We start from the raw sequence: 13,834 nt of genomic DNA, 5'->3' as shown, positions 1-13,834 counted from the left end.
ACTACGATGCCATGGTGATGGACATCTTTATAACAACCTAAATAGCTAGCAAAGGAATCAAGAGAGTAAAGAGCAGCATGATTGATCAGTGAGAGATTGAACAGTGTGGAAGAATGCCTGGAAGAAAGATATAAGAGAGAAAGAGCACAACTTGGAGGAGTCAGAGGAATAGACTGAGTAGAAACAAAGGCAGAAAGAGATCTGGGTTCATAGAGAAAGAAGTCCACAGTGGAAAATACAAGGCTTAGAAAGAAGCAGTTAGCCTTGGGCCATCAAAGAACATCTGGAACTGAGTGAAAGAGATGCCTGAATAAGAGGGTGTACATGGGGTAAAGGGAAAAAAGCTGGATAGTATCTATACATGGGGGTCAGTGTGTTAGCTGGAAATGGTCCCAAGAAACAAGAGACCCTGATATTTGAAGATGTTGGGCATGGTGACTCAGTCAAGAGCTGACAACTGTTTCTATTGATGAGGTACAGTCCAATTTGTTTGTTTGTTACCAAAATTGTTACAAGGTTTCCTCTCTGTCCCTTAAAAAAGTGTGTTTCAATTAGATTAAAGACACATTCCTATTTGCCTTCACCTCAGATGTCTGTGCCTTAACCTTATTTCAGCGCAATTAGCTGCTCCCCTCAGTTCTAATCTCTCCCTCAGTGCTGTTCCTTGTCTTGTAGGCATGTGCTTTCCTGGATAACCTTTGCATAAGTGCAATAAGCAGACTCAATATTCTTGTCAAGCCATCTACAAAATGCTTATTCACATTTTCATATTTTTTGTTTTCTCTCAGGCTTCGGGGCTCAGGTGAAATTCACTCCTGTGCACAAGGACCATGCATCACTTTAGTTTCACATACATCCTCACAGGTTTTGTGCTGGCTTGCTGCAAAAGGGGGAATTTCACCCTCCGTACCTTTCAGTAGCTCTAAAATCTCTCTCTAGTGTGCACAGTGAAGTAAATGAATTTCAGACACATAACATCATCATGCCCCTCGTCATCAATTCTTGAACCTGACTGTAGACCAGTAGCTTCTTGTCAATACAGTAGGCTATAAGAGTGATGAATTTAAATCTCCCAATCTTTTCTTCTTTGTTTGGTTCCAGCAATATGAGTGGGACCTTCAACTCTCATTTTACCTCTTCTATCCACTGAGTATAAATATCAAAGCAAATTCATTGACAAAGATGCACTTTCTTACCCTACCTCAAACGCTGAATCAGCATTGGTACAAGCTCTATACTTTCCCTAGTAAGTACCTACTGGATGACTTTGTTCTAAGTAAGCAGCTATGTATTTTTTAGTGTAGATAAGCAGACCACTATGTAAACACTACTGTTTCTGTAACTAATATATTGAGAAATTCCCAGTGTTAGTTGGCTGTCAAACTCTTATTTCTACCTGTGTATTTTTAGCTGAATCTCTTATTGCCCTTGGTTACTGTAATATAAATTTCAAAAGGATCTCAAAGTTGTTCAAAAATTGTCAGAACTGATGAAACAGTTTGCAAAGGAACTGACACTGCAGTTCTGTATCCAATAACGCTGTAGGGGATTGATAATGGGGAAATGCTTGTATTCTGGGACTCGAGGTCAACCCAGCAATCTCCTGGAGAAAGTAAAAATGAGTAATCATTTGATCAATGCATACAATGAAGTACCAGAAGATTAAGGGAAGGTGTAATTTTTGCACTTAAATTTAGAATCCAAATATCTTTTAACAAGGACAGCACTTTACTGCTTAACTGGATCCCTCCCCCTTTGATTATGAAACTAAGAGCTAAAATGAGTATACCATCATACAGTTATATAAAAATCATTCTTGGAGAACATCTGCTATAACTGCCTTTTATAATACAAAACAAGACAATAGCCCATATTCTTATTTTCATCAGAACTCTGTGCAGTGTAGCTGAGATGGGGGAAGAGGTCATGTTAAGATTTTTATAGACATGTAAAAAGATAAGGTTGCTGCCCAGAAGAGCTCATGATGTAAAGCAAGGAAACTCAAGCCTTACTTCCTATGGAAGTCAATGGGACAACTCAAATGCTCAGTATTATGCACTTCCCCTCTGCCTTCATCACTCTCTGTTACCCCACTCGTTTTACATCTATCTTGAACTGTTCTCCCTTGCTTTATTCTGTGGGGTGTATTCTCTTGATTTTGCATATTGGTTATTAAATGTGTAATAAAGGTACTGAAATAAATGCAGTCTCAGGATACATAAGGTGTTGCCTAAGTTTTGTACATTTGTGCACAGTGTGATGTGCTGGAGGAAAAATATTGTTATGAATAGCAATGGGACGAGTAATCTGTTTGATGTTAGGAAACAGTGTGTGGATTATATGATGTTATAGATCAATGTAAGTGTATGTAGATTCTGAAAGTTTATATTTTTAACTATCCTGTGATAATTATATGGCATTATAATAAGTTAACTTGTAGATTTTATAGCAAGTCAGGTTATGATATTTGTTATTGTTATATTTGAAAAGTATAGAATAGGAAAAGGGACTTTATAATCTCTTAGGCCTAGATTCTGTAACCCTTCCACATGATGAGTAGCACTTTCTCGTATAACTAGTCCCATTAATTGAAAGGGATCCATTTCCAATATACCATATTGCTAACAATAAAGGCAAACACCAGGAAGGAGATAAGTTTGGGCTAAATATCCAGAATGAAATTCTGTCCCATTGAAGTCAGTGGGAGTTTTGCCATTGACTTCAATGGGGCCAAGATTTCACCTCCTGTGTTTAGTCTCTGTGAATACTGGCATATTAGAAACATTATTGCCCTGTGCAATATGTGAAAACACCTATCACTTACTAATAGAATGACTTAGAGTGCTAGCATAACCACTAACAACTGAAGTGATACTGTGCAAGATCTTTAGCTTGTGTAAATTGTCACGGCTCCATTGAACTATCTGAGAATCTGTACCTATAAATGCTCTTGTCTTATTATTTGGATATACTAAAATTATATGAATATTCATCCTCTCTGCTAGATATTTTTTATTTTAATCTGGTTAAAAGTTTTGTACATTATAATATATGTTACATATTAATTTACCAGTTGGTGACATTTTAAACATAATCTGATTAAATTAACTCTTTAGCTGCTTTAAATTTTTATGTTGAACAGCAAATCTAGTTATTTGATGCAAATATTAACATAAGAGTTGAACAGAATGGTTCTTGAAAATATACTACAAATCAAGGACCTTTATAGAACGACACTCTATTGTCTTTCTTTGATGATAATTCTAACATATAAATGCAGGTGTACATCTCTTTTGTTGTTGTATGTAATATGGTTTAGTTCTAATTGATTGGAAGTTGTGCAAGTCTGATTTAGAACTGAATATGTAAAGAATAGCTAAATACATAATATGGGAATGTATTTTAAATTTTCAGTTCTTTTGTTCCCCTCTTAAGAAAATACATTTAGCTCTGAGCTGAACAATACTGCACTTCTACCATTGCACAAAGGCAATAACATATAAGGTCATTGTTTCTTTACTATTTTTTATTATAGCTTTACAAACTGTACAAAATAGGAATGGCTGTAATATTAGGGGACACCTAATTTCAGCATGGTTATAGGACAGTTTTCATCTCCCTGAGGAAATAATAAACAAATTTGCAGAGTAAGATTTCAGATGCAGAAGTGGAAGTATGAATGCTTCCCCCTTTCCTTTTATTATTCACTTTATGAATTAGCCCTAGTTTACTTGTTTCGATTGGTGTCGACATATTTTTGAATACTATTAGCATAGCAATCAGGCCTGTTCTCAGGTTATTGAATGGTGTGTTGACTTCCGAAATAAATAGATATGCAGAGTGAAGGGTGAGCTGTCACTGTGGGAGAGCTTTGCTGAGCTAAATTAAAAGGCACTTCTAATTGAAAACTGTAATAGCAGGAGAGTTAGGGAGACAATGGAACCACTCAGTACCTTTCAATTTTTGTGGGGTTCTGTTAGGAAATATAGGGAGAGGAGTAACATGACAATATTATATTACAATATAAGTAACACTATTAAACTATATTTACATAACTGTATCGCTGTGATGCACCTTCAGATATTTCCTTCAGACCCTCATGATACTTTACTTTTACCTAGAATACAGCTTTATGGTACTGATCCATACAAGGTATGACTTGTGCAATTCCCGTTCAAAGCAATGGATGTTCCTGGTGCCCAGCATGCCTTAAATCCAGCCTCTGCTCTGTCATCTTTGTTTCAATTCATTATGGGCCCAGTCCAAAGCCTACTGAAGGCAACGGAAAGACTCCCATTGACTTTAATGGATTTTGGATCAGGTCCTAAGGCCCTGATTCTGACGGCAGGAACACCAGTTTTACCATTATGTTGTAACCCCATTGACTTCAGTAGTCGCTCCTCATTTACGTCTGTGTGTGCATGCCATCTGAACCAATCTCACTGATAATGAGAAAAGCATCTTTATCCATGAAGCAAAATAAATAAATAAAGGCATAAATAAAGTTAAATATTTTGTATTCTTGTGTATTAGCTTCTGTCAAATGTTTATTGTAATTGTTGTGAATGGGTATTCGTGTGGCACTGATATACGAAATATCGTACTCAGGATAGTTTTGCAAATAGCTACACTTCTTCATCAGTTTTCCTAGTTACAAATTTTTTTCCAAAAAATAAGTTCACTTAAATAATTATGGAAGGCTAAACTAATAGCTAAAATAACCTATGATTTCTCTGATTTGAATAGCTACCAGCTATCTGAGCCTGTGTTTTTCCTTTTTTATTCTGGTCCTCTAAGGGTTAACAATTGAGGCCTGTCTATAGCTCATTTCTATAGTAACAGCAAGACGGAGACTTTTTTATGGGCACCTAATAATTAGAAAGTGCTAGAAGGTATAACAATATAATGAATCAAAACTGATAGACTTGTGGGTTTCCATAGAAACATGTATAATTATGATAATCGGTCCCTGGCGTACCCTCAGAATCGTATACATTCAGTTAAATGCAATAAACATTAGGCACTATTTAGTGAGCTGTGATGCAGATTAACAGTGTGAGATACAGGGAGGCTATGAATAAAATTGCTGTACAGTTTATCTCAAACTAATTTCCCAGATTGCTTTAATAGGCATGCTATGTGGATGTGAAGAATTGAAAGTGTATTTTTGTTAGTGGTAAAGCTAACAAAGATAATATTTCATAAAGTGGCTGACTGATTGTTAATTTCGATGCAGATCAAAATTTACTGCCGCATGTTATTACATGCGGGATCACAAACCCACAGAGCAAATTACATGGTGGGGTTCAACTGATTTATTCTGAAAAATATAAAGCATTCTTGTTTCCAATTTTACCCCCTACTTACTGGTTTTTTGTTTGTTTGTTTTTATTTACCTTGCTCTTATTTTAGCAACACATTCCACAATGCTGACAATAACAGGACCAAACGCTAATGCCAGATTATCTAGGGTAAAGCAAAGATTTAGCATTTTGGCATGTGACTATTCAATGTTACAGGATCTCCCTTTTGGTTTTCTAGGTGCCCTATGTTCTTATTTTTTCTGGCTTATGGATAAAAAGGATCTAAAATTTTGTGATTGCTGTTAATTTTAGATATATGGCCTGGGTGGGTAAAATGGAAGTCCCTGACACGGCTCACTAAGAATAAACTGTCCGTAGAGGATAAAGACCTTCAGGAAAACAATATTGGGGTGGGTGATGGAGCCTTGAGATCATGAATTCTGGATCAGCTGATCCATTTTATCATACTTTAATCAATCAGAGTAAAATGCACCCCCATTGCAGAGGTGCAGCGCTTAAATCCTACTTAATCCATTGTTTTGGAAAAATAAGTGGGACTTAAGTGAGACATTGATCTTGTGCTGTCCTTCTGCACCAGGGTGAGTTTCACCCCTTGTGAATCCTTTATCTTTGGGTGGTGGGAAAAGGGTGCCTGTCCGCTTACCTTCTCATCCTCTTCTAAGTGGTTCTCCGGCCACATTCTGAGGCTGGGAAATCAGTCTCATCCTTTTCCCCATCTCCAGCTACTGGGATGGAGGAGACCTGCCATTCTCTCTCTATCTTAGCTCCTAGAAGTGAGAACCTTCTTCTGATGGAAGGTAGAATAAATTCAAGAGACTTCCACGTTTTTTTCTTCGGAGCAGTTCTTCCTTGCTTTCTCCCCTCCCTGAAGAAGGAAGTGGGGAAATGAGTTGTCCATTTTTCTCCTCTTCTCACATCCATGCTGGGGTGAACTAGGAAACTCCCACACAACTAGTTCTGTTTCATCATCATTCCCCAAGCAGGGTGGGAAGCATGCTTCTTATTGCTGTTCTTCTGACGTCCAGGGAGAGTGAACGGAGAACAGAGTAGCACATTTGCACAGCGGACCAGGGAGGTGTGAAGTATTCTTGCACTGCTAGAAGGACAAAGTGTCTGCACAGTGCACTTTCATTTCTCTCACTCAGGCATTCATAAATGGATATTTCTAGTGTGTAAATATTTCAGCCTTCAGCACTTCCTATGTGCTTCCTTTTTAACAAAGAGTGACTTCCAGCTGGAAAAAGCCCCTTTGCTGGTTCGGTCAGGGCCTGAATTTTTTGATTTACCTGGAGGAATTTTAGTACTAGATTATGCCACAGGTTACCAGACTCAGATCCCAAGTCCAGCTCCCAAAAGGGGAGGAATATCAAAGTATCCAAAGAGCAACATAAAGACAAGTTTAGAATTGTCAGTCCCACTACCTTAGTGAGACAGATGGTGTCTTTTGGCTCACCTGATATATCTGCTGCCTTAATGATAAGTTTCAGGGTTGTAGTTTCAGGTGTAACTTACCGAAAAATATATTTGAAAGCCTCAATTTTTAAAAAAAAGTTCAATCCAACCTCTAATTTTGTGCCTGCAGTTTGCATCTACATTATAGTGAACTGTGGGCACGAATGATAACTATAGATGAGCAACTGTCTGATCTGAGGACTTCTTCAATTTACGCTGTGAGCTCTTTGGGGTAGGCACTGTGTCTTTTGTATGTTTGTCCAGTGCTATGCACACCTGGGTCATTATCCAGATTGGGACTTCTGGGAGCTAGTGCAATAGAAATAACATTAGGCACCTCCAGTCTAATATCTGCCTCCATAATTGACGAGATGTTCAGAATAGTACCCTCAATTGATTTCACCCACAAAATCAGAGGCCGTTTTTGAAAATTTGGTCTTTCAGACCCAGCCACTAGGTGGGGGATGCCATTAAATTATTAAGTTTGCTCTAGTGTCTGGCCTACGGTTAGCAGACACCACCATAATACCCTTCAGTTGTGTTTCTGCTTGTTCTGTGATAAAGTGGAACATGGGTCTCTTCCCTGAGGGAAAGTTTCTACCACTTCCTGAATGAAGATTTATTTTAGAGCCCCCATGCACAGCAGTTCTTGACTTTCACCTGTCACCTGTTGCTAGATTTCTTTGTACTGGCAAACATCTTGTTCCCCAGTGATTTCTTTTGTCATGGCAGAATGAACTCTTTCTCACAGGCTCACTCAGAATGTCCATAGCCATACTTTCATCTTACTTCTTTGTGAGTCAGAGCACCCTACAGCTCCACTTCTTGTTCTTCTTTCCCATGTTGCTAAAGTAGATTGCCGCTCTATGAGTGTACATTTCTAAGCAGCAGCTGTTGATCATATATATGCAGAGTTACTGACTTAGATTTCCATCGCTTGAGAAATACAGACTATAACATCTCTTATAACGTGGTTGTTCAAATGCTAGATATAAGAAAATTCCAAATATTGAAAACTCAAAGACAGCACTTTGTTGTGCAGAAGAAAAATCAGAATATGAACATACTGTGTTTTAATGTTTGTGAAGTGTGGTAATTATCACTACTGATCATTTTATTCATTCATTACCTGTGGTTACAATTCATTTCAGGCATCCACAGACCTTACAGCTGCAAAAGAGCTTCCAACCTAGGAAGTGGTGGATATTTTTGTGTTTAAAAATTAAAAACAACGATATTTCTCCCCCAGGGATTAATTCTCCCCATAGTTATACACAGGAAATGAGGTCCGGAGATATTAGACGCAAGAACTTATTTTGCATGACATTTTATTAAATTGAAGATAGTGTCACCCAGCCCGAGTGCAATGAATTCAGTTGTCTTAGTTTCTAGTAGCTAAGATAAAATAATAACAACTGCATCTGGCACTAGCTGGCCACCTTGTTGTCAATGTCGCAGAGAAGCCAATGAGTGAACGAATGTGAGGACTGAACTAAACTCAAGCTTGTCGTCATCTTGGTGTGAGCAGACATAAGCTTGCTTCACTTTCACTGCAGTGTGAAGGTTCCTTTTTTAAAGTCAAGAGAAGGTGACATGCTATCAGGCTGGTTACCCGCAGTGACAGTGTGTTGTATGTATACAGAAGAGATAGAAGACCTTAAAAATGTCTGAATACTTGCTTCTTTATGTACTGCCTGCAGGGGAAGAATGACCTTTTGCTGTTTTTATTACTGCTTATGGCTGAGCTTTTCACTACCTTCAAAATGGTCCCTCATTGGCTTTAGGAGGCAGCTGGTCCCATGTATTTAGTTTGCCTACATCTGACTGTTTATTGGAACCTTCCTCTTGTTTTGCGGATTTTTTGGACGTGGAGGGGGGCAGCTTTTCTTGGTCCAAATCCAACCCATGGTTGTTAAAGACTTGCTTGGATTTGTAAGTCTGAGTATGAAATTCAAATGAGTATGAGAAATTGACTCTCTTTTCCCAGCCCAGGCCCTATAGGAGGTGGGTCAGGGTGGCTAATGTTGTGAATCACGTTGCTTAGTGAGACACCAGTGAATTGTTTTCTAAATCACCAGCTGAAAGTCTTAAAAGCTACTCAGAAAACTGACAGCTGATTTTCATCTGATTGGAAAGCAGGACATTCTGGATGGCTGCAACATGTTCTGGAGAAAAACTTGCAATGGGTGGTCTGCGGGAAGTGTTACAGAAAAGAGTGGGCTATGTGAAAGTAGTGTAATTGTGACTGTTGGCAAAAATTCTAAAAGATACAGTATGCATATGGGGTGCCTTCCAGAGAGATTAAAGAGTCTGGGTGTACATGGTTGGTATGGAGAGCACAAAGGCAGACAGACAAATAGTGTCCTGAAAACAAGTTCTACTGCCATGTTAAATTCCTGGAGAAGCTGTAGGAATTGCAGTATAGTTGCATAAGTATCCAGTGCATGCTTCCATACGCATGTGCTCACACACGAGCACACAAAATAGAGTTCATTAAAAGCTTATTCATGTTGCTGTCTTTGAAATTATACTAAAGCAGTGCCATTTTACTATGCATATAGTATCTATAGTGCTATCATCACAGAGTACAATAAAGTAGTACCATTTTATCACTCAACCATTTTAACTGATATTTTAAGGATTTTTAGAATAATTGATTTGTTAAAATCCATTGCATTTCTTAAGATGTCATTCCCCCCCTTCTCCTGCTCACAAATTAGTTTGTTTTGGCATGTTGTAAAATGTTGTGTGCCACAGGAAAAGCAGTCAATTTTAATCCAGAGAGGGCCTCAGATTTATTCATTTAAAAATATTTTGCCTAATTATAAATCATTTTAATGACAGTTAAAAATACATGTGAAGCATTCATAGTTCAAATGAAAAGTTATACTAATTGTATTCTGAGAATTATGCAAAAGAAGAAACTCAGTATAAAATTACCATAGTAAATTTAGACTTTGTATTTAAAAAAAACACCCTGTGGTTGAACTGTAATTATTGTAATATTGTAGTAAATATACAGATAATAACTTGCAGCTATTATTCAACATAATTACTATAGTTTTACTATTATTAGGACCGATTTACTATAGTTTTAATAAACTACAGAATAATTACAGTGAGTTTACTATAATAACTGTAGTTCAGTTGTAATTTTATGACAAGATCTAGAGCTTTATTATACAGTAATATATATTCTGGGATGAAATTATAAAAGGAAGTATCATTAAAAATAAAACTGAGAAAGGTGATTTAATGTAAGGTTTTACAATTTTTTGGTATGGTATAGTGTATAAAACAAGAATACATACAAATTAAAGTAAATATCTTTATAATAAAAATAAATAAAATCTATCACTTTAATTCCTTCGGACAAAAGATCGACTAAAAACACAAGAACTAAGACTTTCTTCCCTGGTTAATAGCTTATTATGGTTACCTCATTGCTCCCTCACACACACAAAATTTTCAAGGTTTTATAAAGTGCATATATAGTACAGCACATGTTGTTTCCATACCATACACAGATATCAGCAGTTCAAATGTAAGCTCCTTGAGGTAGTAACTTGCCTTCCAATGTGTTTGTAATATGCTTGGTATACTTATGGCACTCTAAGTAACATATAATCAATAATAACAGCAGAGGGGAAGATGTTTATCCAGATTCCTAACTTTTTTTCCAGTCACCTATGGAATGTTCTATAAAGTTTGTGTCTACACCCATGTAACACCTGGGCCCAGACTCTCCCCTACAAAGGAAAAGCATCACATTGAGGCTAGGTTTCAATTCAGTTTGCATTTGGGGTAAGGGTTTGTATGGCTTTTGGGACATCTGCACAGAGCACGGGGCTTTCACCCTAATGCCAGACTGCTTTTCCAAAATGGCAGGTTGGCTCCTGAAGGAACCATCCTCATTGGCCGATGCCCCAGAACATCTTTTCATAATGGTTCAAAAAGTGATGGAGGAATCCATTTAAGATAATTCCAATTAGATTGAAATGATTTCACTCAGGGAGTTGTTCCCAATAGCACAGTGATACATCCCTACATGGACAGGGACCTTTGCCCTGATGTCAACCCATCAGTCTTGAATCTGGTGGTGCATATGTAGGATAAGTAATTGTATGTCTCCAATAATAATTAAGAGAATGAGGAGAGCATGCCATGGAAGCTGACCTTCCCCTTGTTGCATGCCTAGACCCACTTGATGTGCTTCCTCTGTGTTCATGGCAGAGGATGTTACCACTGGGCCTTAATCTTTTAATAAAATCTGTAACTTTATGAAACCATTTGGGCTCTAAGGTTTCATTTTAGTGTCAGGGAAGGTTTATATCTTCACAAATTACTCTTAGAGCACGGCACATGCCATGCAGATATTCACATAAACACATGCCTTCCCACAGAAAAGGACTTGAAGAAATAATTCTAGGTCTTTTTACCTCATGTGAATATTGTGAAGTAATAGCATTGGTTAGAGAGAGGCATAGTCTGGGCAGAGGCTTTTCAAATGTCTTTGAGGACCCAGTTGAACCACTAATGAACTTCTATCCATGCTGGGGATTCTCTTGAGCAGAAAATGATACTTCAGCTAAGGTATGAGATGGTTCTGTGTTGTGGACAAATGGATATTTTGGCTATGTCTATAATGATGGCGGCACAGTCGGTGCCACCAGGTCGATTCACCAGGATCGATCGAGCCGAAGTGGAGACCCGCTCAATCGACCCGGAAATCGACGCTGCTAATCCACCCCCACCAAGAATAGTAATGCTACATCAGTGGGAGGGCATTTCCCATTGGCGCAGCGAAGTGAAGTCTCTGCTGTAAGTAGAAATTAGGAAGTTAATGGGAGATATGCAAGCTACATAGAGCTGGAGACCCCAGTTAATCAATCCAGTGGTGCCCACTGTGCCGCCATCGGTATAGGCATGGCCTAAGTTGATGTAAATCAGTGTAGCTCCATTAATGATGATGGGGATACACTGATTTACAAGAACTATAGTGACACCATCAAGTTCATTTTCACTTGTAGTGTTCCTTTTTCCGAAGGATTTGAACCTGAGTTCCAGAATTGCACAAAGGTGCTGTGGCACTTAGCCTCCATAGAATCCTTCCTAGAATATTACAAAAGACCTTTCAAAGGGGAAAACAAAAAAATGTTAAGGATTTCTCTGAACACACCATTTGGCTATATTTATATTTCCCTACAATATTTAATGCAATGCAAGATACTAATCAGTTTGGATTAGCTGAACCTCAACCAAAATGGTTCATCAACCTCTGGGAGTAACTTATGGCTCAGTCTTTGTCATAGTTGTAAATATAGATCTAGAGATAGATAAAATCATGGGATTTATAAAGAAAATTCTTCAAAGCTGCCTTCCCATAGTACTTCATTTAAAGCACAGCTGCCAGGTCCAGACATCTATGTATGAAAAATAGAATGGGCATAAATGAAAAGAAAGATGAATTCGGATGAAAAGGAGGGGAGAACTGAACAGAGCAAGAAGCAAAGAGATGGACCAGTCAGATTTTTTATTTTAAGTTTGCTCCCTTGTGCCTTTTCCCCCTTTCACTCAACTAGACCAAATTGAAAGGGAAGATTTAAGCAAGTATGATGAAATCCAAGCATTAGCTACATTTGAAAGTTTGAAACTAATCTCTTTTTGAGGTTTACATATCCCTGTTTAATATGGTGCCAAGTCAGGGCATGCAGCAGCTATCCAGGAAAGGAAAACTGGAATAGCTTTTAGGCATGGCATCATGCATTCCACAGAGTCTGATGCAGTGCCTTTACAAAGCCCTAAATTCCTGAATACAAAGAGAGGCGTGGCATAAGAGCTCAAACAACTCTCACTGCAGAACCTTGAAAATGTACCAATCTTATTTATTTTGGCTTTACTGCATAGTTCTACTCTTAGCCATAGTTAATGAAGAAATGCCATCTCACTCAACAGATATATATATTCCTTGTGAGCACAGAGAGTCATCTCTGCTTCCACCATGACAAAAATAGATTTTACTACTTTTGTTTCTCCTCATAGCTCTGGAGAGCCAACACAGCTATGAGTATGTGAGCTAGATTTGATCTGGTTTGTGTAGAGTCAACAACAATCCAAGTTCTAGGCTAAATTCTGTTCTCACTTTATAACTGCAGAGAGGGGAATTAGTTACAATTATTCTACCCAATTGAACACAGTGGGATTGCACCACTGTAACTGTGGGTGTGTTCTGGAGACAATGGGGCTGCAGAGATGGCAGAATTTGGCTTCCAGCTTCATTATTGGTGATCATGCATGAAAAGGAAAGAGCCCATCTTGAATTCAGGGCCTCAAAGAGTTTACAGCACTGACAAACTCTTCTCTCTTTTCTGTAAATTGAGTAAATTTTGATGTAAAATGGTTGTGACCCTATAAACCTGGAATTTCACAGTACCAGTTTTAGAGTCATTCTCTAGGCTAAATGTGCATTTTAGAGTGATAAACTGCAGTCAGAAGAGAAATAGTTTCATCCTTTACAAATGAATCATTTTGACTCAGTCATAAAAAACAAGACTTGCCTGTTCCCTACAGTATTTGTACGTCAACTGCATTTGCATTGTGTTCTCTACAGTGTGCAGGTGTAGTGCTGGTATAACATTTGTCATATTCTTTAAGCATAATTCCTCTGCAGTTGTTTTTTTTTTTGTTTTTTTTTTACAGTTACAGGAAGAATTAAATCATTCCATTAACTTTATGGAAAATAACTTCTCCCAATATTCAGTTGCACCGGTGGTTTGCAATGTGCTCTCCAGGGATCTTAAGCCAATAGCCACCTTCCGGGAAAGTATATTTAATAACAGAGAGAGCACAATGAGCCTTTTATTTTGGTCATTCTGAGTTATGTCTGACTCTTGAATTTGTCACAATTCTGTGTTTAATCCAATGTTATGCTGGGGATCAGGTGAAATCACATTAAAGCTAGTTAGTGTGACAGTCACTCTTCATTTGGGGTCAATGTCCAAAACCATTAATCTCCTTTTGGAGTAACTTAGCTGAAACTATAGGAGTCACCACTCAAA

The sequence above is a fragment of the Emydura macquarii genome, unplaced genomic scaffold (genome assembly GCF_026122565.2).
Source record: "Emydura macquarii macquarii isolate MOO-44397 ecotype Brisbane River unplaced genomic scaffold, CSIRO-AGI_Emac_v2 contig_1477, whole genome shotgun sequence".
Classification (NCBI taxonomy): Eukaryota; Metazoa; Chordata; order Testudines; family Chelidae; genus Emydura; species Emydura macquarii.
Note: the sequence above shows the minus strand (reverse complement) of the source record.